The sequence below is a fragment of the Macaca fascicularis genome, chromosome 7, assembly GCF_037993035.2.
Source record: "Macaca fascicularis isolate 582-1 chromosome 7, T2T-MFA8v1.1".
Taxonomy (NCBI): domain Eukaryota; kingdom Metazoa; phylum Chordata; class Mammalia; order Primates; family Cercopithecidae; genus Macaca; species Macaca fascicularis.
The window spans coordinates 121,058,073-121,083,879 of record NC_088381.1 but is presented as its reverse complement, the minus strand read 5'-3'; the positions used below and the strand labels follow the sequence as shown (position 1 = coordinate 121,083,879).

The 25,807-nt window shown below is 39.2% G+C and overlaps 1 long non-coding RNA gene across 1 annotated transcript in view; it reads right to left on the bottom strand.

Moving 5' to 3' along the window:
- The window catches only part of LOC123574528 (uncharacterized), a 209,871-nt gene extending 186,178 nt beyond the window's left edge, over positions 1-23,693 (bottom strand). The window contains exons 1-2 of the long non-coding RNA XR_010588486.2: positions 23,361-23,693; positions 17,812-17,865 (exon numbers count right to left, since the gene is read on the bottom strand). This is a non-coding gene — a long non-coding RNA (uncharacterized lncRNA). The remainder of the gene's footprint in view (positions 1-17,811; positions 17,866-23,360) is intronic.
- Positions 23,694-25,807: the final 2,114 nt, after the last annotated feature.

Here is a 25,807-nt window from a genome sequence, read left to right as displayed (position 1 = left end):
CCAAGGAGGTTAAAGATCTCTACAAGAAAAACCACAAAACACTGATGAAAGAAACTGAAGAAGATACAAATGAAAAAGACAAGCCATGCACACAGACCAGAAAAATTAATATTGTTAAAATGACAATACTTCCCAAAACAATCTACAAATTTAACACAATTCCTATGAAAACACCGATGACATTCTTTACAGAAAAAAAAAAATCTAAAATTTGTATGGGACCAAAAAAGAGCCAAAGTTTCTAAAATAATCCTGCACAAAAAAAGAGCACGGCTGAAAGTATCATAGTACCAGATCTCAAAATATACTACAAAGATAGAATGATCAAAACAACATGATATAAAAACAAATATATAGACCAATGGAATAAAATTAAGACCCCAGAAATTGATCCACATATCTACAGTCAACTGATTTTTGACAAAGATGCCAGTAACACTCATTGGGGAAAGCACAGTCTCTTCAATAAATGATCCTGGAAAAACTGTATATCTGTATGAAGAAGCATAAAACTAAACCTCCACCTCTTATCCTATACAAAAATCAATTAAAAATGGATCAAAGACCTAAATGTAAGACCCAAGACAATAAAACAAGTAGAAGAAAATATAGGGGAAATACTTCAGGACATTAGTCTGATAAAAGATTTTATAAATAAGACCCCAAAGCACAGACAACAAAAGCAAAACTAAACAAGTGAGATTATATCAAACTAAATAGCTTCTGCACAGCAAAGGAAACAATCAGCAGAGTGAAAAGACAACTCCCAAAATGGGAAAAAATATTTGCAAACTATTCATCCATCAGGCAATTCATATTCAGAATATATAAGGAACTAAAAATTAACAAATACTGGCAAGAATGTGGAGAAAAGGGAACTCATATACTATTGGTGGGAATATAAACTAGTATAACCGCTATGGAGAACAGTACAGAGTTTCCCCAAAAAACTACAAATGTAACTGACATATGATCCGGCAATCCCACTGCTGGGAATGTATCCAAAGAAAAGGAAGTCATTACATCAAAGAGACACCTGAACCCCCATGTTTATTACAACACTATTCATAATAACCAAGATAAGGAATTGACCTAGGTGTCCAACAACAGATAAATTGATAAAGAAAATGTGGTATATGGCCAGGCCCGGTGGCTCATGCCTGTAATCCCAGCACTTTGGGAGGCTGAGGTGGGTGGATCACTTGAGGTCAGAAGTTCAAGATCAGCCTGGCCAACACGGCAAAACCCGGTCTCTACTAAAAATACAAAAATTAGTCAGGCGTGGTGGCAGGCGCCTGCAATCCCAGCTACTTGGGAGGCTGAGGCAGGAGAATTGCTTGAATCCCAGAGGTGAAGGTTGCAGTGAGCCGAGATCAAGCCACTGCACCCCAGCCTGGGTGACACAGCGAGACTCTGTCTCAAGAAAAAAAAAAAGAAGAAGAAGAAAGAAATAAAGAAAATGTGATATAGATACACAATGGAGTACTAGTTAGCCACAAAAAGAAATCCTGTCATTCATGGCAACATGGATGGAAGTGGAAAACGTTACGTTAAGTGAAATAAGCCAGAAACAGAAAGGTGTTTAACTTTCATATGTGGAAGCTAAAACAAAGTTGATCTCCTAGAGGTAAAAAGTAGAACAGAAGATACTGGAGACTGGGAAGTGTAGGAGGAAGAGAAGGAGAGGGAGAGACTTGTTAAAGGATACAAAATTGCAGCTAGATAGGAAGAATAAATTCTATTGTTCTATATCACTGCAGGATGACTAAAGTTAACAATAATATATTACAGTTTCAAATAGCTAAAAGGAGGATGTTAAATGTTCCAACACAAAAATATGATAAATGTTTGAGATGATGGATGCTAATTACCTTGATCTGATCACTGTACATTATATGTATCAAAACATCACTGTGTACCCCCATGAATATTAACAATTGTTACTTGTCAATTTGAAAAATGTGTAAAGAAGGCACTAATGTTAAAAAATAGGCTGGGCACAGTGGCTCATGCCTGTAATCCCAGCAATTTGGAAGGCTGAGGCGGGCGGATCACCTAAGGTCAGGAGTTTGAGACCAGCCTGACCAACACAGAGAAACTCCATCTCTACTAAAGATACAAAAATTAGCTGGGTGTGGTGGTGCAAGCCTGTAATCCCAGCTACTTGGGAGGCTGAGGCAGAAGAATCGCTTGAACCCAGGAGATGGAGGTTGTGGTAAGCCAAGATTGCACCATTGCACTCCATCCTGGGCAACAAGAGCAAAACTCCATCTCAATAAATAGTAATAATAAAATTAAATAAAATTAAAAATTAAAAATAAGTAAAAAGAGGAGCAATGGAACAAATATTTAGGGAATGAGATGCTTTGAGCCCCTAAATCACTCCAGGTGGATAGCACCCTAATCTTGATTTAAATGTTACTGCTTATAACAGAAGCGTTCATTCTAGCTAGGCATGGTGGCTCATGCCTGTAATCCCAGCACTTTGGGAGGATGAGGTGTGGGGATTCCTTGGGATCAGGAGTTCAATACCAACCTGGGCAACATAGCGAGACCATGTCTTTGAAAAAAAATTTTTTTTAATTAGCCAGGCATGGTGGCACTTGCCTGTAGTCCCAGCTACTCAGGAGGCCGAGGTGGGATGATTGCTTGAGCCCAGGAGGTCAAAGCTGCAGTAAGCCATGATTGCACCACTGCACTCCAGCCTAGGTGACACAGGGAGACCTAGTCTCAAAAACAAAACAAAACAAAACTTCATTCTGCCTTTTAATTAAAGGGATAAAGTGAGGAAAGAAGTGGGGTTTTTTATTTACTATGTACAGGAGGATTCAATTCAGATCAGTTCAATTTAACAAATATTTGTTGAGCCCTACTCTATATCACACATTATTAGGTACAGAAAATATGTATAAAATGTCTGTCTTCAGGAAGTTCAAAGTCTGCAGAGAAAGACTAGTAAACCAAAATTTTATGAGACCATAATGAAACACCATTACACATCCACCAGAATGTCTACAATTTAAAACTCACACAATACCAAATATTGATGAAGATATGAAGCAACACATTTTTGGTGGGAGTGTAAATGGTATAATCATTTTGGGGAAAAGTCCAGCAGCTTTTTTAAAAACAAAACTAAATGTAAATATTCTATGACCCAAAATTATCAGTCCTAGAATTGAGTGTGAGTGTGTGTGTGTGTGTGTGTGTCTGTGTGTGTGTATCAACAAAAAGACCTTCACAGGAATATTCATAGTAGCTTTATCCAAAATAGCCAGAAACTGGAAACAGCCCAGGTGTGCTTCAACTGAAGAATGGATTTTTAGAATTTAGTGTATCTACAATGGAATATTACTTGGTAATTTAAGGACTTTTAAAAAATAATGACCCTGCCAGGCGCGGTGGCTCACACCTGTAATCCTAGCACTCTGGGCGGCCGAGGTGGGCAGATCACCTGAGGTCAGGAGTTCGAGACTAGCCTGGCCAACATAGTGAAACCCTGTCTCTACTAAAAATACAAAAATTAGCCAGGTGTGGTGGCGCACGCCTGTATTCCCAGCTACTCAGGAGGCTGAGGCAGGAGAATCACTTGAACCTGGGAGGCAGAGGTTGCAGTGAGCCAAGATTGTGCCACTGCACTCCAGCCTGGGCAACAGAGTAAGAATATGTCACAAAATACCACTAATAATAATGATGATCCTGTCTCTACTAAAAAAACATAAAAAATTAGCCAGGGGTTGTGATGCATACCAGTAGTCCTAGCTACTTGAAAGGTTGAGGCAGGAGAATTCCTTGAGCTCAGGAGTTCAAGGCTGCAGTGAGCTATGACTGCACCACTGCACCCCAGCCTGGGTGACAGAGTGAGATCCTGAATCTAAAAACAAACAAAAAAAATTACTGATACATACGACCTATGTATCTCAAAAACATTATGCTGAGTAAAAGAAGTCTTACATGAAAGAGAATATACTGTACAGTTCAATTTATATAAAGTTCTATAACAGGCAAAACTAGTTGGAAGAAAATTGGAATAGTCATTGCCTCTAGCGGAGAAGATTTCCTGGAAAGGGGCTTGAGTACAGTTTTCAGGGTCAGGGTAATATTCTATATCTTGACAGGTGTGTAGGTTACTCACATGTATGATTTAGTGAATCTCATGGTACACTTAAGATTTGTGCGTTTCACACTTCATTGTACATAAATTTAACATGAAATTTAAAAATAAGAATTACAAACAAATATAGAACTCTATATGTTATGTAGGAACTCCGAGTGATATGTATTCTGAACTATTTGGAAAAAAGTATATTGATATCTGCAACTTACTTTGAAAAGCATTTTTCTGAAAACATGGATTGATGGATAGAGAGAGATTTGACAAAGCACAATAAAACATTAATTGTATGATCACTGCAAAATTCTTTCAACTTTTCTGTCTGCTTGAAAATTTTCATAATACAATGTTGAAGAAAATTATATGAGAGTATAAAAGATGTTTAAGGCTCAGAGGTACAGAGAAGACCGTTCACTCTAGCTTTGGAGGAAAGTGGGGAGACGTCAGAGACAAGTCAATGAAATGGTGATGTCTGAGTTGTGTTCTGAATGAACAGGCTTTCACCAGGAAGTCAAATAAGTTGGTGAATAAGGTGTTTTAGTAGCTACAAGTAGTCTAATCTTGAAGGACATAGGTATATAGGTAAGAGTTACCAGAGATGGCCATAATGTGATAAGCAGAGGTCAAATCATAGAGTTGTCTGTGCCATTCTAAAGTTTTATCCTATTAGTGATGGAGGGTTATTGTAAAACAGGCTATGGCATGGTCTGCTTTGCAGTTTAGAAAGGTAATGCTGAAAACACTATGAAAGAGAAATTTTCAACCCCAAACCCGGAGGAGGAAAAACCAGGACAAAGACCATTGCAATAGACCAGATAAGGCGTATTAGTGGCCTGATTTAGGGCAGTGGAAGTGCAGGTGATGAGAAGACATTGGACTTGAAAACTGTTTAAGAGCTAAGGTTGACAGGACATAAAATTGACAAAGCTAGTGATTGAGTGGACATGTGGAGTGAGAGAAAAAGGAAGAGTTGAGGATGATTCTCATGGTTCTGAGTAAACGACGATAGAATCTAAAGGTGGGGGGCAAGTTTTAGGTGAGTATGCAATTTGGGAAATGTTTGTTTTTTAATGCCTATATGGAATGTCCAGGTACACCTGTTTATGAGGCTATTAGATATATAACCTTGGCCTTAGTAGGGAAGTCAGTATTGGGTTGATTGATTTTATTTGCTTTTTATTATCTATTCACACTGTAGTTCATTTCAAAGATGATCTGGGACATAACAACCAATGTATAGTGTCAGGTTCACGACTATGCCAATTGTCATGTTGAGGTCCAAAGGGAGTGGGTGGATGAGGAGAAAGAACACTCAGGGAGCCTTAAGCAGGTGAAAGATTATTTTATTCAACAGCAACTCTCATCAACAGCTTTCTCATCAGCAGCTTACCTATACTGTCTCTCTTACACTGTCCTTCCTGTCTCGGCTGCTTGCTCTGAACTGCTCCCACACACACAGCTGTATAACCGGCTCTCCCCTGCCTTCACAGTCAGCAGCTTAGCTCCTTCTCTGTTTCCCTGGTTATGAAAGACAAGACAAGCCATGACCTGGCTCCCCTCTGTTCATCCACAAGACAAGACAGCTCTGGTTCTCTCTCTCTTTCTCTGGGCACCAGCACAAGAGCCATGTTGAGCCATGCCTAAGAGCTAAGCCCCATGCACAGTGTCAGCAGGGCAGTTATACCTTTTATAGACAACAGCAGCTCCAAGCCAAGAATGAACTTACACAAACAGGTTATATAACAAATGGAGTATGAGCCTGCACCCTAAACTCACTGAATCTTGCAGGCCTGGATGTCTGCCTCGGCCTAACCTTGACCAAAGAACATCCATATACCTTACACATAGTTAAAGCTACCAAATTGGGTGAGATCTGGACTATTACTAGCCCCTTACACATGGCAAAGGGAAAAATCAATCATTATGTTCTACAGCAACACTCACATAGTGTGTGTGTTTCCCCATGAGGATACAGTGTACCTCTATCTATGAAGTAGTAGAAAGAACACTCAACAAGGAGTTGGGATACATGGTTTCTGGTTCCAGCTCCCACATTACAGTGTGACCCTAGGCAACTCATTTAAGCTCTCAGAGGCCTCTGATGTGAAAAGGCTGGATTGTTTGATCTCTATGGTTCCTTCCAGCACTGGAATGGGAATTCCCTTTGAACCGTATTTCCTGATTCATTATCCAGCCCTTTTCCTCTCTTCGGTGACCTCCAGTTGGCCTCCAAGGTGCCAATTAGCAGTTCAACTTGAGAAGGAGAAAAGGGAACATAAAAAGTGTTTGCTCTATGCTGGCTATTATGACAAGAAAATATAAAAATGGGAAAATCTAACATTATTAAAGTTGTTTGGACCTGGAGGTTTTGGTTCATACAGATTCACTCTCAGAGAAGATCACAGACAATGTAAATTCAGCTACACTCCAAGAAAGACCATTTCAACTAGGCTTATTTAAAGGTAAATTGGGATGTCCCTATGCTTCAGTCTTCCCATACATTTCTATAGAAATCTTCTAGTTAAAATTATAACATTCTAATTATAACAAAAAGTGTTCAGCCAACTGCATAGTTTAATTTTCAGAAAAACAAATAAATACAACCAAACACAAAGCTTTCTTGCTCAATGTAATTAATGATCCAATGACCTAAAAGGGAAAGATTAAGCTTCCCGGAACAATAAAAATACATGTATCTGAGCAAAATTTGGGGGAAATTCCTAGTACAGTCAGCTCACTATGTTCAACTTACTTTAAGTTCAAGCCATGGCAAACTTCACAGAATGCTACAAACCACCTTTCCTCTGATTTGGGGAATACTTTTTCAATGGTGTGCAATGCTCCTTCCCCTCTTCTCTGTATGGAAAGTGCTTGCATCCAGTGTTCTCAAACTTGGGTGATGTGTATCATAATCTCACAGTGGGCATGTTAAAAAACAACAATAACAACAACAGATGACTGGTCCCTACCCTCAGTTTGTGATTCATTAAGTCAGGAAAGGGCCCAACAAATGGCATTTCTAACATGTTCTCAGGGGATGCAGATGCTGCTGGCCAGGAACCACACTTTAGGAACCACCGGTCCTATGCCTACTTCTATTTCAAAAACTCATCTCAAACCCCACTCCCTGAGTGAAGATGGGGTAGAGAAGGGAGAGGTATCCCCTGTTCCTTCTCCCAAAATGCTATCAATAGCTCCACAGCATGGCTGTTTTACATCTCTGGTCCCAATCTGCTCACCAGATCTGTTTCTACCCCACCTCCACCCCACTCCTTTGCAACTTACTTGAAAGGGAGGCCCAAATCTTATTCCTACTTTTAGGTTTATCGGTATCTACAACAGTGTCCATTCCCACCAGATACTTAATAAATGGACCCCCCCACACACACAATACACAAATGAATATAAAAATGACTATGAAAGCACTTATAAAGTCAAAGTGCTATGAAAAACATGTTGCAAATGAATCTGCAATCTAGTTACAATACAGATTTGTTTGTTTTTTGAAATGGAGTCTCACTCTCACCCAGGCTGGAGTGTTGTGGTACAATCTCAGCTCTCTGCAACCTCTGCTCCCAGACTGTAGCAATTCTCCTGCCTTAGCCTCCTGAGTAGCTAGGATTACGGGCACCCACCACCACACCTGGCGAATTTTTGTTTTTTTTTTTAGTTTCACCATGTTGGCGAGCCTGCTCTCGAACTCCTGACCTCAAGCAATCTGCCCACCTCAGCCTCCCAAAGTTCTGGGATTACAGGTATGAGCCACTTCACACCACCTTAAAATGGAGATTTTGATTCAGCAAGTCTAAGGTGGGGCCTGAGAGTTAGCATTTTTAATAAGCTGTAGGTGAGGCTAACACTGTCTATGACCCATACTCTAAGTTGCAAGGTTTTATATTGGTGGTTCCCAGTTTTGACTGTACATTAGAACTGACCCATGGATCTTTGATAATATAGAGTCAGATCCACTTCCCAGACAAATTAAATCAGAATCTGTGAGTGTGAGACCCAGACATCAGTATTTTTTAAATATTCCTCAGTAATTCTAATGCACAGCCAGGGCTGAGAATAGTTGATCTGTAAGCAATCACACATGATATATTCAAATTACCTTAAAATCTAAATTATGTGTTCCAAACATGAGAGTTTTCTCTTATTTATGATTGCATTAATGTTGATTATACCAAATATATCATTTTATTCTCTTTAAATCACTTACTTATTGTAAAATAATGTCTTTACCTAGCATTATTTAAACAGCCAGAAAAGAAACTTCTAACAGCTTTTAAAATAAAGCTTTACTTAGTATTTACTTAAAGTTTACTTAATATTTACTTGAGGTTTCTCAAATTACTACCATCTTTAAAAAAAAAAAAACAGTAACTGTTTTAGACAATGATAATTATGATATATATTTTTCTTAGAAATAGGGCAAGGTACCTCCCAAAGAAAGTGCCCTCAACATTAAGGATGCCAAGTGTCAGATGTCACAGCATGTGGTCCTAAAAAGCTGGTGCTTCCAGAGTGCTTCATTGTTTTTTGTTTGTTTGTCTGTTTGTTCGTTTGAGACATAATTTCGCTCTTGTTGCCCAGACTGGAGTGCAATGGTGTGATCTCGGCTCACTGCAACCTCCGCCTCCCAAGTTCAAGCAACTCTCCTGCCTCAGCCTCCTGAAAGTAGCTGGGATTACAGGTGCCCCCCACCATGCCCAGCTAATTTTTGTATTTTTAGTAGAGATCGGGTTTCACCATGTTGGCCGTGCTTGTCTCGAACTGCTGACCTCAGGTGATCCACCCACCCCAGCCTCCCAAAGTGCTGGGATTACAAGTGTGAACCACCGTGCCCAGCCTCCATTGTTTTTATAGTCTGTCTTAAAGAAGCAGAGTCAGGAAACTTTAAAAAAATCTATTTTAAGAAAAATTATCAAATAAAAATCCATAGCTACACAGAAGATAGTGTTCTTTCAAACAAAACAAAGATCTTAATAGCATACCTTTAACTTTCAAATCACCAGAGTTCCTATAAAATATAATCCAATCTTCTACTCAATTTCTACCAACTCTTCGCAAAGACATCTGTGCCATAATGTAAGGAATGTTTATAGGGTTAACTTTGATCTTGGTGTCTAAAAAAGCTGCCCAGATAATACAAAACTTTCTAGACATTGAGTGATCTGTTCTAACATTGTACTAGAAATGGGCTACAAAATCCATTTCAGTTCCCTGAATCCTGGGTTTCAGTCAGCAGATGCTGGAGTCTCCTCTTGCCAGAATGTGCATTAAAATATCTTACACAGTACTAGGAAGAGGTACTCGGCCAACACTGCCAACTCTAGTGTTGCTGCAGCTGAGTCTCAGAATGATAAAGAGAAGCTCAGTTATGCATTTGGTCAAACCAAAGCTGAGTGCAGGAACTAGGTAAACCTCTCTCAAGCCTCTTACTCTTTAAGAATAAAATATTGAAATAAAAACCTTCAGAAGACTAATAGTTAAAATTCTTCATTAGGTAAAACTATTATGATGTCCCTTTTCTGGTAATCTTAAATTTCCAGGCAATTGTAATTGTCAAAGAGATTTTTGAAACAGCATGATTTGTATACATGTTAAAAAAAAAAGATGAAAATGTGCCAAATTCAATAAATTGTGCTATTGTGAAATAACCATCTGACAGAAAGGAGAAGTGCCAGGAATTGGCCAAAGGGTTCTCTACACATAAATTTTCTAATGGACTGAAGTTTGTATTCTTATGGCTGAACTCAAAACACAAAAACGCTTTGTACATATTAAGGAAAAGCATTATTAAACCTAAGATCCAGCTTTTATTCCCCTCTAATTAACTCAGCACCTTGAAATCTGGTTTCCAGTCTTATCCCTTTTCTGAAACTTTTCTAAGATTAGCAATGGCATCCCACAGAAAAGAGAAGAGGTGCCAGAAATCTGGAGAATATCTTTTCCCCCACTGATTTTCAACAAAGGGAAGAATATAATTTATGTAAAACAAAATGGGTGGCAAGTAAATCCACCATTGATTCTAGGAAAATCTCTAGAATTAATTATTTTAAATATATTAAACACTTAGAAAATTGTGACCACAAGAAATTGCATTGAATTCAAGAAAACTCATGACAAACATTTTTTCCTAAGATTCGTAATGTAAAAATCTCAGAACTGCTATAGGTATTAAAAATCTGCATTTCAGCAGTCATGATGTCCCTATGGACAAGATGAATAAATTGACTGCTCAAAAGTACACATAGAACCAAACCCAAAGAATGCTGAGTTATGAGTCAAAGTCACCCCAGAGAGAGATTGCCAAAAGCATTCCCCAGAGCACCGTTCTTGTCCCTAACTACTTCAAGCTCTTACTGACAACTTGAATGAGGGTATTTGTGGCCCAATGATCAAATTTTCAGACAATTTGAAGGTGGAAAATACCATTAATGGTAAATGACTGAATTATATCACAAAAGGTCACACCTGTCCGCACCAACTGGTTAGATTTGGCCTATCTAACCAGATTGAATTTAACAGGATAAACATAAAGTACTACCCGACACTGGGTAGTTTACAAAGGAAAGAGGTTTAATTGGCTCAGTTCCACAGGGCTTGGAAGGCCTCAGGAAATTTACAGTCACAGTGGAAGGGGAAGCAAACATGTCCTTCTTCTCATGGCAGCAGGAAGAAGTGCCAAGCAAAAGGGGAAAAGGCCCTTATAAAACCATCAGATCTCATGAGAACTCACTCACTATCATGAGAACAACAGACGTAACCACCCCCATGATTCAATTACCACACATCTGGTTCCTCCTACAACACATGGGGATTATGGGAACTACAATTCAAGGTGAGATTTGGGTGGGAACACAGCCAAACCATATCATCCAAAGTATATATATCACATTTTATTTATCCACTTATTGATTGATGGCATTTGGGCTGGTTCCATATTTTTGCAATTGAGAATTGTGCCGCTATGAAATGCATGTGCAAGTATCTTTTTTGCATGATGACTTTTCTTCCTCTGTGCAGATACAGAGGAGAGGGATTACTGGATCAAATGGTAGATATACTTCCAGTTCTTTAAGGAATCTCCACAGTTTTCCATAGTGGTAATACTAGTTTACGTACCCACCAACAGTGTAAAAATGTTCCCTTTACACCACATCCACACCAACATCTATTATTTTTGGTTTTTTGATTATGACTATTCTTACAGGAGTAAGGTGACATCACATTATGGTTTTGATTTGCATTTACCTATTAATTAGTGATGTTAAGCAGTTTTTCATATGTTTATTGGCCATTTGTATGTCTTCTTTTGAGAATTATCTATTCATGTTCTTTGCCCACTTTTTGATGTGATTGTTTTGTGCTTGCTGATTTGTTTGAATTCCTTGTAGATTCTGGAGATTAGTGTTTTGTTGGGTGTCTAGATTGTGATGATTTTCTCCTACTCTGGGTTGTCTGTTTACTTTGCTGATTATTTCTTTTGCTGTGCAAAAGTTTTTATGTTTAATTAAGTCCCGTCTATTTATCTTTGTTTTTGTTGTGTTTGCTTTTGGGTTCTTGCTTGTGCAGTCTTTGCCTAAGCAAGTATCCAGAAGGGTGTTTCCAATGTCTTCTTCTAGAATTTTTATGGATTCAGGACTTAGATTTAAGTCTTTAATCCATCTTGAGGTGATGTTTGTATAAGGTGAAAGATGAGGATCCAGTTTCATTCTTCCACATGTGACTTGCAAATTACCCCAGCATCATGGTTGAATAGGGTGTCTTTTCCCTGTTTTATGTCTTTGCCTCCTTTGTCAAAGATTGGTTCAATGTAAGTATTTGGCTTTATTTATGGGTTCTCTATTCTGTTCCATTGGTCTATATGCCTGTTTTTATACCGGTACTATGCTGTTTTGGAGACTGTGGCTTTATAGCTTAGTTGGAAGTCCGGTAATGTAATGTCTCCTGATTTGTTCTTTTTACTTAGTCTGGCTTTGACTATGTGGGCTTTTTTGGTTCCATATGATTTTAAGACTTGTTTTTCTAGTTCTGTTAAGAAGGATAGTGGTATTTTGATGGAAATTGCATTGAATTTGTAGATTGCTTTTGGCAGTATGGTCATCTTCACAATATTGATTCTACCCGTCCATAAGCATGAGATGTGTTTCCATTTGTTTGTGCCATCTATGATTTCTTTCAGCAGTGTTTTGTAGTTTTCCTTGTAGAGGTATTTCACCTCCTTGGTTAAGTATATTCCTAAGTATTTTATTTTTTTGCAGCTATTGTAAAAGGAGTTGAGCTCTTGATATGGTTCTCAGCTTGGCTGCTGTTGGTGTATAGCAGGGCTACTAACTGTGTACATTAATTTTGTGTCCTAAAACTTTGCTGAATTCATTTACCAGTTCTAGGAAGTTTTTAGATGAATCTTTAGGATTTTCTAGATATACAATCATGTCATCAGCAAACAGCAACAGTTTGGCTTCCTCTTTAGCAATTTGGGTGCCCTTTATTTCTTTCACTTGTCTGACTGCTCTGGCTTGCACTTCCAGTACTATGTTGAGAAGTGGTGAAAGTTGGCATCCTTGTTTTGCTCCAGTTCTCTGAGGGAATGCTTTCAACTTTTCCCCATTCAGTATGATATTGGCTGTGGGTTTGTCACAGATGACTTTTATTACCTTAAAGTATGTCCCTTTAATGTTCATTTTGCTGAGGGTTTTAATCATAAAGGGATGGTGGATTTTGTCAAATGCTTTTTCTGCATCTATTGAGATGATCATGTGATTTTTGTTTTTAATTATGTTTATGTGGTGTATACACTTATTGACTTGTGGATGCTAAAACATCCCTGCATCCCTGGTATGAAACCCACTTGATCATGGTGGATTATCTTTTTGATATGCTGTTGGATTCAGTTAGCTAGTATTTTTTTGAGGAATTTTGCGTCTATGTTCATCAGGGAGGTTGGTCTGTAGTTTTCTTTTTTTATTATGTCCTTTTCTGGTTTTGTTATTAGGGCAATATTGGCTTCATAGAATGATTTAGGGAGGATTCTCTCTTTATCTTTTGGAATAGTGTCAATAGGATTGGTACCAATTCTTCTTTGAATGTCTGAAAGAATCCAGCTGCTAATCCATCTGGTCCTAAACTTTTTTTGTTGGTAACTTTTTAATCACTCTTTCAATCTCGCTGCTTATTATTGGTCTGTTCAAAGTTTCTGTTTCTTCCTGATTTAATCTAGGAGTGTTGTATATTTCCAGGAATTTATCCACCTCCTCTAGGTTTTCTTGTTTATGCACATAAAGCTGCTCATGGTAGCCTTTAATGATCTTTTGTATTTCTGTGGTATCAGCTGTAATGTCTCCTATTTCATTTCTAATTGAGCTTATTTGGATCTTCTCTTTGCTTGGTTAATCTCTCTAATGGTATATAAATTTCACTTATCTTTTCAAAGAACCAGCTTTTTGTTTTATTTCTCATTTGTATTTTGTTTGTTTGTTTCAATTTCATTTTTTCTGCTCTGATCTTGGTATTTCTTTTCTTCTGATGCATTTGGGTTTGGTTTTTTTCTTGTTTCTCTAGCTCCTAGCAGTGTGACCTTAGATTGTCTATCTGTGCTCTTTCAGACTTTTTGATGTAGGCATTTAACGCTATGAACTCTCTTCTTAGCACTGCCTTTGCTGTATCCCAGAAGTTTTGATAGGTTGTGTCACTATATTGTTCAGTTCAAAGAATGTTTGTTTGTTTGTTTGTTTTGAGATGGAGCCACACTCTGTCACCTAGACTGAGTGCTATGGCACAATCTTGGCTCACTGCAACCTCCACCTCCCAAGTTCCAGCCATTCTGCTGCCTCAGCCTCTGAAGTAGCTGGGATTACAGGTGCCTGCCACCATGCCCAGCTAATTTTTATATTTTTAGTAGAGACAGGTTTCACAGTGTTGGCGAGACTGGTCTCAAACTCGTGACCTCAAGTGATCTGCCCACCTTGGCCTCCCAAAGTGCTAGGATTACAGGCGTGAGCCATAACACCTGGCCTGGTTCAAAGAATTTTTTAATTTCCATGTTGATTTTATTGTTGATCCATTCAGGAGCAGGTTATTTAATTTTCATGTATTTGCATGGTTTTGAGGGTTCCTTTTGGACTTGATTTCCAATTTTCGTCCCCTGTAGTCACAGAGAGTACTTGCTATAACTTTGATTTTCTCAAATTTGTTGAGACTTGTTTTGTGGCCTATCATATGGTCTATCTTGGATACTGTTCAATGTACTCATGAAGAGAATATACATTCTGCAGTTGTTGAGTAAAAGGTTTTGTAAATAATTGTTAAGTCTATTTGTTCAAGGGTATAGTTTAAATCCATTGTGTCTGTATTGACATTCTGTCTTGATGACCTATCTAGTGCTGTCAGTGCAGTACTGAAGTCCGCCACTATTATTATGTTGCCATCTATCCCATTTCTTAGGTCTAGTAGTAATTGTTTTATAAATTTGGGAGCTCCAGTGTTAGATGCATACATATTTAGGATTGAAATATTTTCCTGTTGGACTAGTTCTTTTATCATTGTATACTGTCTCTCTTTGTCTTTTTTAACTACTCTTGTTTCAAAGTTTGTTTTGTGTGATACAAGAATAGCTACTCCTGCCTGCTTTTGGTGTCTATTTGCCTGAAACATCTTTTTCCAACCCTTTACCTTAAGTTTATGTAATTCCTTATGCAAGTCATGTGTCATGTGAGTCTCTTGAAGACCAGAGATGCTTGATTGGTGAATTCTTATCCATTCTGCCATCATGTACCTTTTAGGTGGAGCATTTAGGCCATTTACATTCAACATTAATATTCAGATGTGAGGTACTATTCTGTTAATCGTGCTATTTATTGCGTGAATACCTTGTGGTTTTTTATTATTATTATTGTTTTATAGGTCCTGTGAGATTTATGTTTTAAGAAGGTTCTATTTTGGTGCATTTTGAGGATTTGTTTCATGATTTAGATCTTCTTTTAGCAGTTCTTGTAGTGCTGGCTTAGTAGTGGCAAATTCTCTCAGCATTTGTTTGTCTGAAAAAGACTATCTTTTCTTCATTTAGAAAGTTTAGTTTTGCTGGATACAAAATTCTTGGCTGATAATTGTTTTGTTTAAAGAGACTAAAGATAGGACCCCAATCCCTTCTAGCTTGTAGGGTTTCTACTGAAAAATCTGCTGTTAATCTGTTAAGGTTTTCCTTTATAAGTTATTTGATGCTTTTGCCTCACAGCTCTAAAGATTCTTTCCTTCATCTTGACTTTAGAAAATGTGATGACTGTGTGCCTAGGTGATGATCTTTTTGCAATGAATTTCCCAGGTGTTCTTTGAGCTTCTTGTATTTGGATGTCTAGATCACTAGCAAGGCTGGGAAAGTTGTGTTCTATTATTCCCTCAAATATGTTTTCCAAACTTTTAGATTTCTCTTCTTCCTTGGAAATACCAACTATTCTTAGGTTTGCTTGTTTAACATAATCCTAAACTTCCTGGAGGTTTTGTTTCATTTTTTTATTATTCTTTATTATTTGTCTTTGTAGGATTGGCTTAATTCGAAAGCCTTGTCTTTAGGCTTTGAGGTTCTTTCTTCTACTTGTTCAATTCTATTGCTGAGACTTTCCAATGGATTTTTCAATTCTCTAAGTGTGTCCTTCTTTTTCAGAAGTTGTGATTGTTTTTTATTTAGGCTATCAATTTCACTGGAGATGTTTCCATTTATATATTTTTTTCATTTCTTTAAGATGGACTTCACCCTTCTGTGGTACCTCCTTGATTGGCTTAATAGTCAACCTTTTGAGTTCTGTTTCTGGCAATTTAGAGATTTCGTCTTGTTTGGATCCATTGCTGTTGAGCTACTGTGATCTTTTGGGGCTAAGAACTTTGTTTTGTCATATTACCAGAATTGTTTTTCTGGTTTCTTCTCACTGGGGTAGACTATGTTAGAGGGAAGATGTGGAGCTCAAAGACTGTTTAGATTATTTTGTCCCACCTGGTGCTGCCTTGACATGGTGCTCTCCACTTTCTCCTAGGTTTGGGCTCTCCACTTTCTCCTAGGTTTGGGCCTTCCTGAGAGCTGAACTGCAGTGATCATTATTTCTCTTCTGGATCAGCCACCCAGCAGAGCAACCAGGCTCCACGCTGGTACTGGGGAGTATCTGCAAAGAGTCCTGTGATGTGATCCATCTTCAGGTCCCTCAGCCACGGATACCAGCACCTGCTGAAGTGGAAGTAGCAGGGGAGTGAAGTGGATTCTGTGAGGGTGCTTGGTAGTATTTTTGTTGTGTTGCATTAGTTTTGTGTTGGTTGGCCTCCAGCCAGGAGGTGGTGCTTTCGAGAGCACATCAGCTGTGGCAGTGTTGGGAGGATCAGGAGGTGGGTGGGGCCATAGAGCTCCCAAGAGGTTATTTTCTTTGTCTTCGGAGTTCCTTGGCTGTCCCATAGAGCCCGCCGTTGAAGTTCAAAGGGTCTGTGGATTATCTTGGCTTTCCTGGTATGCTCTTGTAGTAGTTCTTGGAGCAAAAGTTCACAATGTGGGTCAGTCTCCACATGCTTCTCTGTCTGTCTGAGTGGGAGCTGCAAGTTAGTCCTGCCTTCTATCTGCCATTTTCCCAAAATTTTAAAATTCTATAATTTTGCCCTAGCCCAGGCCAGGGCCAAGGCTACCTCAGAGAGGAGTGATGTACCTGTGGTCTGTGACTGCGGGGTGGGTCTGGCATCTTTTAAAGTCTGATAAGAAACATCTACCATCTATTTTCTCTGAAGCCTGCTACCTGGAGACTTCATCTATGTAATAAGAACCTTAGTCTCCACAACTTCTTATCTTAACCCAGACATTCCTTTCTATTGAATCCAGGTCTTTAAATAACAACTTAACACTTTCAATTAATTGCCAATCAGAAAATCTTTGAGTCCACCTATGGTTTGTATTGATTAATGTTTGCTTGTAACTTCTGCCTCCCTAAAATATACAAAATCAAGCTATAACCCAACCATCTTGGGCACATGTTCTCAGGACGTCCTGAGGTTGTGTCACAGACATGTCCTTAACCTTGGCAAAATTAACTTCTAAATTGATTGAGACTTGTCTCAAATACATTTTGGTTTATGGTACATTAATATGGTAATACTCTAGCCCTCCACAAGCCCTTTATTTGCACTTTCCTGAACTGCCTACTGTATAGTCCTACTGTATAGCTACTATTTCTAAGCAAATCTGAAAACCATTTATGATCTTAATAGCTATAATTTATTCAGTGTTTCTTGTGTACCTAGCACTCAGCTAGGTATTTATAGATAAATTACTTCTAAACCTCACCAAAATGCAGCAGGGGTAGGCATTTTTACTTCCATTTTATGTACGTCCTCATGGAAACTCAGATGATTTAGAGATTTATGTGTCCAAAAATCAGAGGCCAAGTGCCTGGGCCACCGTCTTTCTACTTTCTCCCCAGATAATTGTCCCCAAATATTTTGGCCATCTTAGAAAAGTAGTCCCCATTCCAAGCCCCAACCTACCAAGTTCCTGAGCAGTTCCTAACCTTAAGAGAATACTCCTACAGATGCATTTCACACTTTGTTACCTCTGTGTAATACAGTCATAGCATTACTTTGTCACTGATTGTATTAGTTCATTTTCACGCTGCTGACAAAGACATATCAAGACTGGGAAGAAAAAGAGGTTTAATTGGACTTACAGTTCCACATGGCTGCGGAGGCCTCAGAATCATGCCAGAGAGTGAAAGTCACTTCTTACGTGGTGGCAGCAAGAGAGAAATGAGGAGGAAGCAAAAACGAAAACTCTGATAAGCCCATCAGATATTGTGAGACTTATTCACTATCATGAGTATAGGACAGGAAAGACCAGCCCCCATGATTCAATTACCTTCCTGTAGATCCTTCCCACAACATGTGGAAATTCTGGGAGATACAATTAAAGTTGAGATTTCAATGGGGACACAGCCAAACCATAACATTCTGCCCTTGGCCCCTCCAAATCTCATGTCCTCACATTTTAAAATCAATCATGCCTTTCCAACAATCCCCCAAAGTCTTAACTCATTTCAACATTAACCCAAAAGTCTACAGTCCAAAGTCTCACCTGAGACAAGGCAAGTCCCTTCCACCTATGAGCCTGTAAAATAAAAAACAAGCTACTTACTTCCTAGCTACAATGAGGATACAGGTATTGGGTAAATACAGCCATTCCAAATGGGAGAAATTGGCCAAAACAAAGGGGTAACATGGCCCATGCAAGTCTGAAATCCAGAGGGCAGTAAAATTTTAAAGCTCCAAAATGATCTCCTTTGACTCCAGGTCTCACATCCAAATCATGCTGATGCAAGAGGTAGGTTCCCATGGTCTTAGGCAGCTCCACCCTTGTGACTTTGTAGGGTACAACCTCCCTCCTGGCTGCTTTCACAGGCTAGCATTGAGTGTCTGTGACTTTTTCAGGTGCAAGCTGTTGGTGGATCTACCATTCTGGGGTCTGGAGGATGATGGCCTCTTCCACTAGGCAGTGCCCTAGAAGGGACTCTGTGTGGGGCTCCAACCCCACATTTCCCTTCTGTACTGCCCTAGCAGAGATTCTCCCTGAGGGCCCCACCCCTGAAGCAAACTTTTGCCTGGGCATCCAGGCATTTCCATACATCTTCTGAAATCTAGGCAGAGGTTCCCAAACCTCAATTCTTGACTTCTCTGTACCTGCAGGCTTAACACCACATGGAAGCTGCCAAAGCTTGGGGCTTCCACCCTCTGAACCCACAGCCCAAGTTGTATGTTGGCCCCTTTCAGCCATGGCTGGAGCAGCTGGGATGCAGGGCACCATGTCCCTAGGCTGCACACAGCACAGGGACTCTGGGTCTAGCCCATGAAGCCAGTTTTTCCCCCTGGGCCTCTGGGCCTATGATGGAAGAGGATGCCATGAAGTTTTCTGACATGGCCTGGAGACATTTTCCCCATGGTCTTAGACATTAACATTAGGCTCCTTGCTACTTATGCAAATTTCTGCAGCTGGCTTAAATTTCTCCCCAGAAAATGGGCTTTTCTTTTCTATCACATTGTCAGGCTGCTAATTTTCTGAACTTTTATGTTTTGCTTCCCTTATAAAACCAAATGCCTTTAACAGCACCCAAGTCACCTCTTCAATGCTTTGCTGCTTAGAAATTTCCTCCACCAGATACCCTAAATCATCTCTCTCAAGTTCAAAGTTCCAAAAATCTGTAGGGCAAGAGCAAAATGCCACCAGTCTCTTTGCTAAAACACTACAAGAGTCCCCTTTGTTTCAGTTCCCAACAAGTTCCTCTACTCCATCTGAGACCACTTCACCCTGAACCTTAATGTACATATCACTGTCGGCATTTTGGGCAAAGCCATTCAACACATCCCTAGAAAGTTCCAAACTTTCCCACATTTTCCTGTCTTCTTCTGAGCCCTCCAAACTGTTCCAACCTCTGCCTGTTATCCAGTTCCAAAGTCACTTCCACATTTTCAGGTATCTTTTCAGCAACATCCCACTGTACTGGTAACCATTTCCTGTATTATTTCATTTTCATGCTGCTGATAGACATACCCAAGACTGGGAAGAAAAAGAGGTTCAATTGGACTTACAGTTCCACATGGCTGGGGAGGCTTCAGAATCATTGCCAAGGGCAAATGGCACTTTTTACATGGCAGCAGCAAGAGAGAAATGAGCAGGAAACAAAAGCGGAAACCCCTGACAAATTCATCAGATCTCAAGAGACTTATTCACTATCATGAGAATAGGATGGGAAAGACCAATCCCCATGGTGCAATTACCTTCCCTAGTTCTCTCCCACAACACATGAGAATTCTAGAAGATACAATTCAAGTTGAGATTTGAATGGGAACACAGCCAACCCATATCACTGATGATCACCTGAATCATAGCTATGGTGGTAGCATCCAAGATTCTGAAAGACTTCTTCATCAGGTCTCTAATTCTCATCTTGCAGGACTCACAATGGCCATTTCTTGTTGAGACTAATGCCTTTTTACCATGGTCACAACACGACTCCTGAACAAACGACCTCCCTTCCTGCATCTTCTCATTCCCTAAGATAAAATGACCCCATATGGGAGAATAAACTTCCATCTAAAATGCTACCCTTGAGCCCCCAAACCCACCTCATTGTAAGTGTAACATCCCCTGAGGGATTGATTTAACAGACTTGAACCCACCTTTGCAAATATTATAACAGTGAGAAAATTAAGACAGTGAAAGAGGTATCATCTAACCAACCCCTGTGTTGTCTTTAACCCCCAAACTGCCCTTAATCATTCCTGGGCTTGGGCCAAGCTAACTCTGAGAGATATTTATAGTTTAAATGATAATAGCCCTCCCCCAAATCTAAACTGCCTTTGTAAAGCTAGTGACAGACCACCAAGTTAGGAGGATGAGAGGAGCCTGAATTCTGCTGAGGTGTAGACATAAACGATTATCAGCCATTATTATATATGTCACAAGATTTGCAACTTCCTAATTACTCCTGCAGATAACATTACTGTCATAGAACCTAAGATTGCCCTTTTGAGCTGTCTTTTCAGATTTTTCTATTTCTGAGGATGATGGCTCCATCCAGACCCACCAAACCATCCTGTGGCCCCCACCCAGAAGAGGGCTGTTTTTCACACCCCTGTGATTGTATCCCCAACTAATCAGTGGCACCCATTCCCTGGCCCACTAAACTATCCTTGAAAAACCCTACACTCTGAATTTCAGGAGAGGCTGATTTGAGTAATAATAAAACCCTAGTCTCCCATTCAGCCAGCTCTGTGTAAATTAAACTCTTTCTCTTTACAATTTCTCTGTCTTGATAAATCAGCTCTATCTGGGCAGCAGGCAAAATGAACCCATTGGGTGGTTACAGACTTACATAGGAAATGTCATGGTAATATGCACTGAAAGATCCATTTGCAGCTGAGATTCCATTTAGGAAGCAATTAGGGATTTTAAGGAGCTCTCCATTCACTGCAGTATCACAAATTGCTTATCCATAGAGAATAAATTCAGATAGACACAACAGACATCTCACATAAGAGACTAGAGCTGAAACAGCCAAGATTCAGGGCTGATAAATGAACGCTAGATTCTCAAGTCTGCAGCTTTCTGGGTTCACCTTTTGCTTTAACATCCAAATGCTCCAGCTCAAACCCCCATTCAGAGCACTGTAGATGGTTCAGAACCTCTGCTAGGATTTTTGTTCATTCATTCCAACAACTTTTTACTGAGTAACTACTGTTACTCAATGTGTCAAGCTTTTATTCTAAGCACTAGAAATAGAACATGAAAAGCAGGTTTAAAAAAAAAAAAAGAAAAGTCCTTCCCTAATGGAGTTTACATTCTCTGTGTGCATTTGAGGTAGGGGAAACGAGGAGGGGGTAAGCTGCTCTGGTGCGTCCACTCTGCAGCCCACTTCCCAGTAGTCCCCTGTATCCTGCTAGCTGCTGCCACCTCTCTCTGCCCTGGTGGGAAATACTAGTCTCACTTTCTTCATTCTCCATAGCACACCACAAATACAAGTGGGTGTGTACAATAGGAGATGCAGGGTAACAGAATGAGATTATAGCATAATGAATAGCATAAAGCAACAACTTAAAATGGAATATTAAAAATCACTGATCTAAAAAGCCACTACTTATTCTCCCTAGGGCTCTGGTGTGTCTTCTTCACTTCCCTCTCAAGGTCTTTTTCCGTCCCCTGTTTTTCTGAGCTGCCAGCCTCCGACCCTCAATTTCTGTTTACTTTTCATATGCAAACCAATTCACCCATGGCTTCCTAACTCTGCCGTGGGGTGAGGTGGATGGAGAGAGAGGAGCTTCACCTTTCCCATTCAAAAAGTCTTCCAAGATATTTTTTAAAACAAAGACTCATCTTGCCCGTCACGAATCATGCCACTCCCCTACTATGTGAAAGCAGCTATAGTCTGTATGGTCTGTTCTACTTTCAGTACAGTTTTTTTTTTCTCATTGCAGTCAGCCAGCATATGCAGGAAACAATATGCAAAATGGAATGCTAATTCTACTCCTAATGTGAAATTTAAGCACTCTCATAAACATAGACTTGGGAAAATGTCATTTAAGGATTCCAAACAAGTTCGCAACCAATCCCAACATACTCAGTATTGAACAAGTAGAAAGTAAGAAGAATCTTATGAAAAATAAAACTGGATCATACCACACATCTTACATTAAAATGACTTTCAAATATATCAAAGATTCAAACCTTAAAAAGGAATCATGAAAGTAATAGGAGCATGATTGAGGTTTTTTAACAATAATATTCTTGGATGAAAAAGACTTTATAGTGTGGGGGCCAGAATATGCCACTCCAGAAAATACTTCTTTGGCACTTACCCAGTTGGTTATTCAAAGAAAGGCAGACAGGAATAGCTGTCCTCTTATAAAGGAAATTTACATCTATCTACCTTAGTAAGATAAACAGAGATGCAAGCAGAGGTTTTCTTTTGAGGCCCCTTTATCTACCTAAAAACGATAAAGATCTGACACCTTCCCCAAATAGAGATTACCATAAGCTGTCACCTAATCTTTTGACAGTTGTTATCTAAGAGATTTAATCCATGTAACAAGACAGCCTTTGCTTACCATGTGTTTCCTTCCCTCACCATCTATAATCTGCTGCTACTCACCCATCCCTAGGAACTCCAAGCCCCTACCCCTTTCTCTATGGTATAAAAACCTCAGTTATCTGGCTCTTCTTCCAGTCTAGTATTTTGTGTGGCTTCTGTACATACGTACACATAATAAATTTGTATGCCTTTTCTCCTATTAATCTATCTATTGTCAGTTTATCTTATAGACTCAAATTATCAAACGTTCAAAAGAGAGGAAGGAAAATTCCCTCCAGTCTTACACTAGTAGGATATTGAATCTAGAAAAATGAAGGGAAAAAGTTTAGCAATTTGACTACATATAAATATTAAACTTTCATATAACAAAACTACCATAAACTAAGTCAAAAAAAAAAAAGTGAGAAAACATTGTAAACACACAACAGATTAAAGGATAATTTCTTCAATAGAAAAAGAGCCCTCATCTCACCAAAATCAACAACAAATTTTTTCAAAGCAGGCAAAGAATATGAACAGGGAGTATACACACATACACATGCATACACACACACAAATGGCCACTAAAGATACAAAAATATGTTCAACCTCATTTCTACTTACATAAATAAACATCTAAAAAAAACATTGTTTCCTACCTAGGAGATTGGGCGTTTATTAAGGAGAATTGACACACACAATCACAAGGCGAAGTCCCATGATAGGCCATCTGCAAGCTGAGAAAGAAAGAAGCCAGTAGTGATTCAGTCTGAGTCCAAAAGCCTCAAAAGCAGGAAAACCAACAGTGCAGCCTTCGGTCTGTTGTGGAGGGCCCGAGAGCCCCTGGGAAACCACTGGTGTAAGTCCAAGAGTCCAAAGGCCAAAGAATCTGGAGTCTGATGTCCAAGAGCAGGAGGAACGAATGGAAGCATTCAACATGGGATAAAGATGAAAACCAGAACGCTCAGCAAGCCAGCTTATCCCACCTTCTCGCACTTGCTTTGTTCCAGCCTCGTTAGCATCCAATTGGATGGTGCCCACCCACATTGAAGGTGGGTCTTCCTTTTCCAGTCCACTGACTCAAATGTCAGTCTCCTCTGGCAACATGGTCACAGTCACACCCAGAAACAATACTTTACCAGCTACCTAGACATCCTTCAGTCCAATCAAGTTGACACCTAACATTAACTATTGCATCTAGTGTTGGTAATAATAACAGAAAATACAACTTTCATACACTGTTAGTGTGAAATGTAAATTGATACAACCTTTTCGATAGGTAATTAGGCAATATCTGATTCAGAAATTCTACTCGTAGGAATTTTTCCTCAGATGTATATAAAAGGATGTTTTTTACAGCAATGTTTCCCATGGCAACATGACTACAACAATGTAAATGTCCATCATAGAAGTAGTTATATAAAACATAATACATTCATACCATAAAACACTCCGCAAAATACTATGCAACCATATTGAAAAATGAGGTAGGTCACTGAAAAGTTATATTATGGACTTATTAATTAAGTGGGAAAAAGTAGTGATCTCACTTATAAAAAGAAAAAATGTATACATAGCACTTCTAAATTTCAGTCCGAAAAACTGAAATGTATTTTTAAGAATGTCACTTTATTTCTCTAGAGCTAGATATAATATCTACATGGAATTTCTATTCAACCAAGTGGCAAAACTTAATCTTAACCAATTTGATGTCCTACTTCCCCGGGTTATTTTTAAGTTTCGTGGGTTTAGAGTTTGGCAAGGCATTCAATAGACAAATACACCTATTCCCTAGAATAGGTATCTATACATGCTGGCATACATGAGTCATACTTTTTTCCATCTGATCTTTTGATCATTTCACCAAGGATCAATATTTGACTACCCACCAACTATAGCCAGGATAATGTTTTAGCCAGTTGTCAAAGCACTGAAATACTTCTAAGCCAGTTGGTACACAGATGCTGCCCAAAACAGTACTCCATCCACCAGACCCAGCCACCCCAACTCTCCTCCACCCTTGGAGCCTCCCTTACCTCTCCCACAATCCAATAACTAAAGGGTATTTCTAGGCACGGCAGGGTTTCCAGGACTTGCTCCCATGACACAGCCAGCATGTCTTCCAACTGGCAGGTGCCCATGCCAAATATTGTTGAATATGTGCTCCCTCAGAATACCACCAAGCTAATCTATTGATAAGGCAAAGCTGAGTTTATTAATTACTGCACTATTAGAGAGCACTACCTTAGTAGTGAGATAAATTCTCAGTAGTATCTTGGAACAGAAATGCAAAGTCAGGACATTTATGGGGCTTACAGATTGAGTTTAAGACAGGTCTTCCAATAGGGGGTGGTTTGATTAATACTGGGTAAGAATCATGTTATAATAATAATTTGTGTAGGTAGCAAGGTAGGGGTTTTAAAGCAAGGGTTTTAGAAACTCTTGGAGAGCAAATTATCATGATGCTATGTATTAAACACTTGGATGGTTACTTAAATAAAATTTTAAGAAAGTTCTTGAAATGGGAAATACAGTTACTTGCAATTTTTATGTTTCTCAGAGTGTCCTGAAATAATAAAGCTATGTTGATTAAAACAATTAAGTCATGTTAATGTAGAAGACATGCTGTTGTCTATAGATGGCTTCAGTTCTGTGTTCTCTCTTGTGCTCATTTTTAAGCCTGACCTGAAGGATGTGACACTTAACATCTGGGACGTAATCAATCCACATCTTCATTACCCTTTGGGTTGCCATGATTGAGCATCACGTGTCTGAAGATGGTGCTATGGTTTGAAGATGGGTTGTCCCCACCAAAACTCATGTTGAAGTTTTATTGCCAGCGTTCAGAGGTGGGGCCTAGTGGGTTGGTGTTTGCCCAGGCTGAGTGCAGTGGTGCAATCTTGGGCATGGAGGCAGATCCCTCATGAATAGATTAATGCCATCTCTTGGGTGTAAACTCAACTCCTAATATCCTTTAACCTACTCTATTTTTTCCATCACATTTTTCACCTTCTAACATATTATATGTTACTTACTCATTTATTGTGGTTACGGTTTACTGTCAATCTGCTCACTCCCCAAAAGCAAAACAAAAAAAATTTCTTTT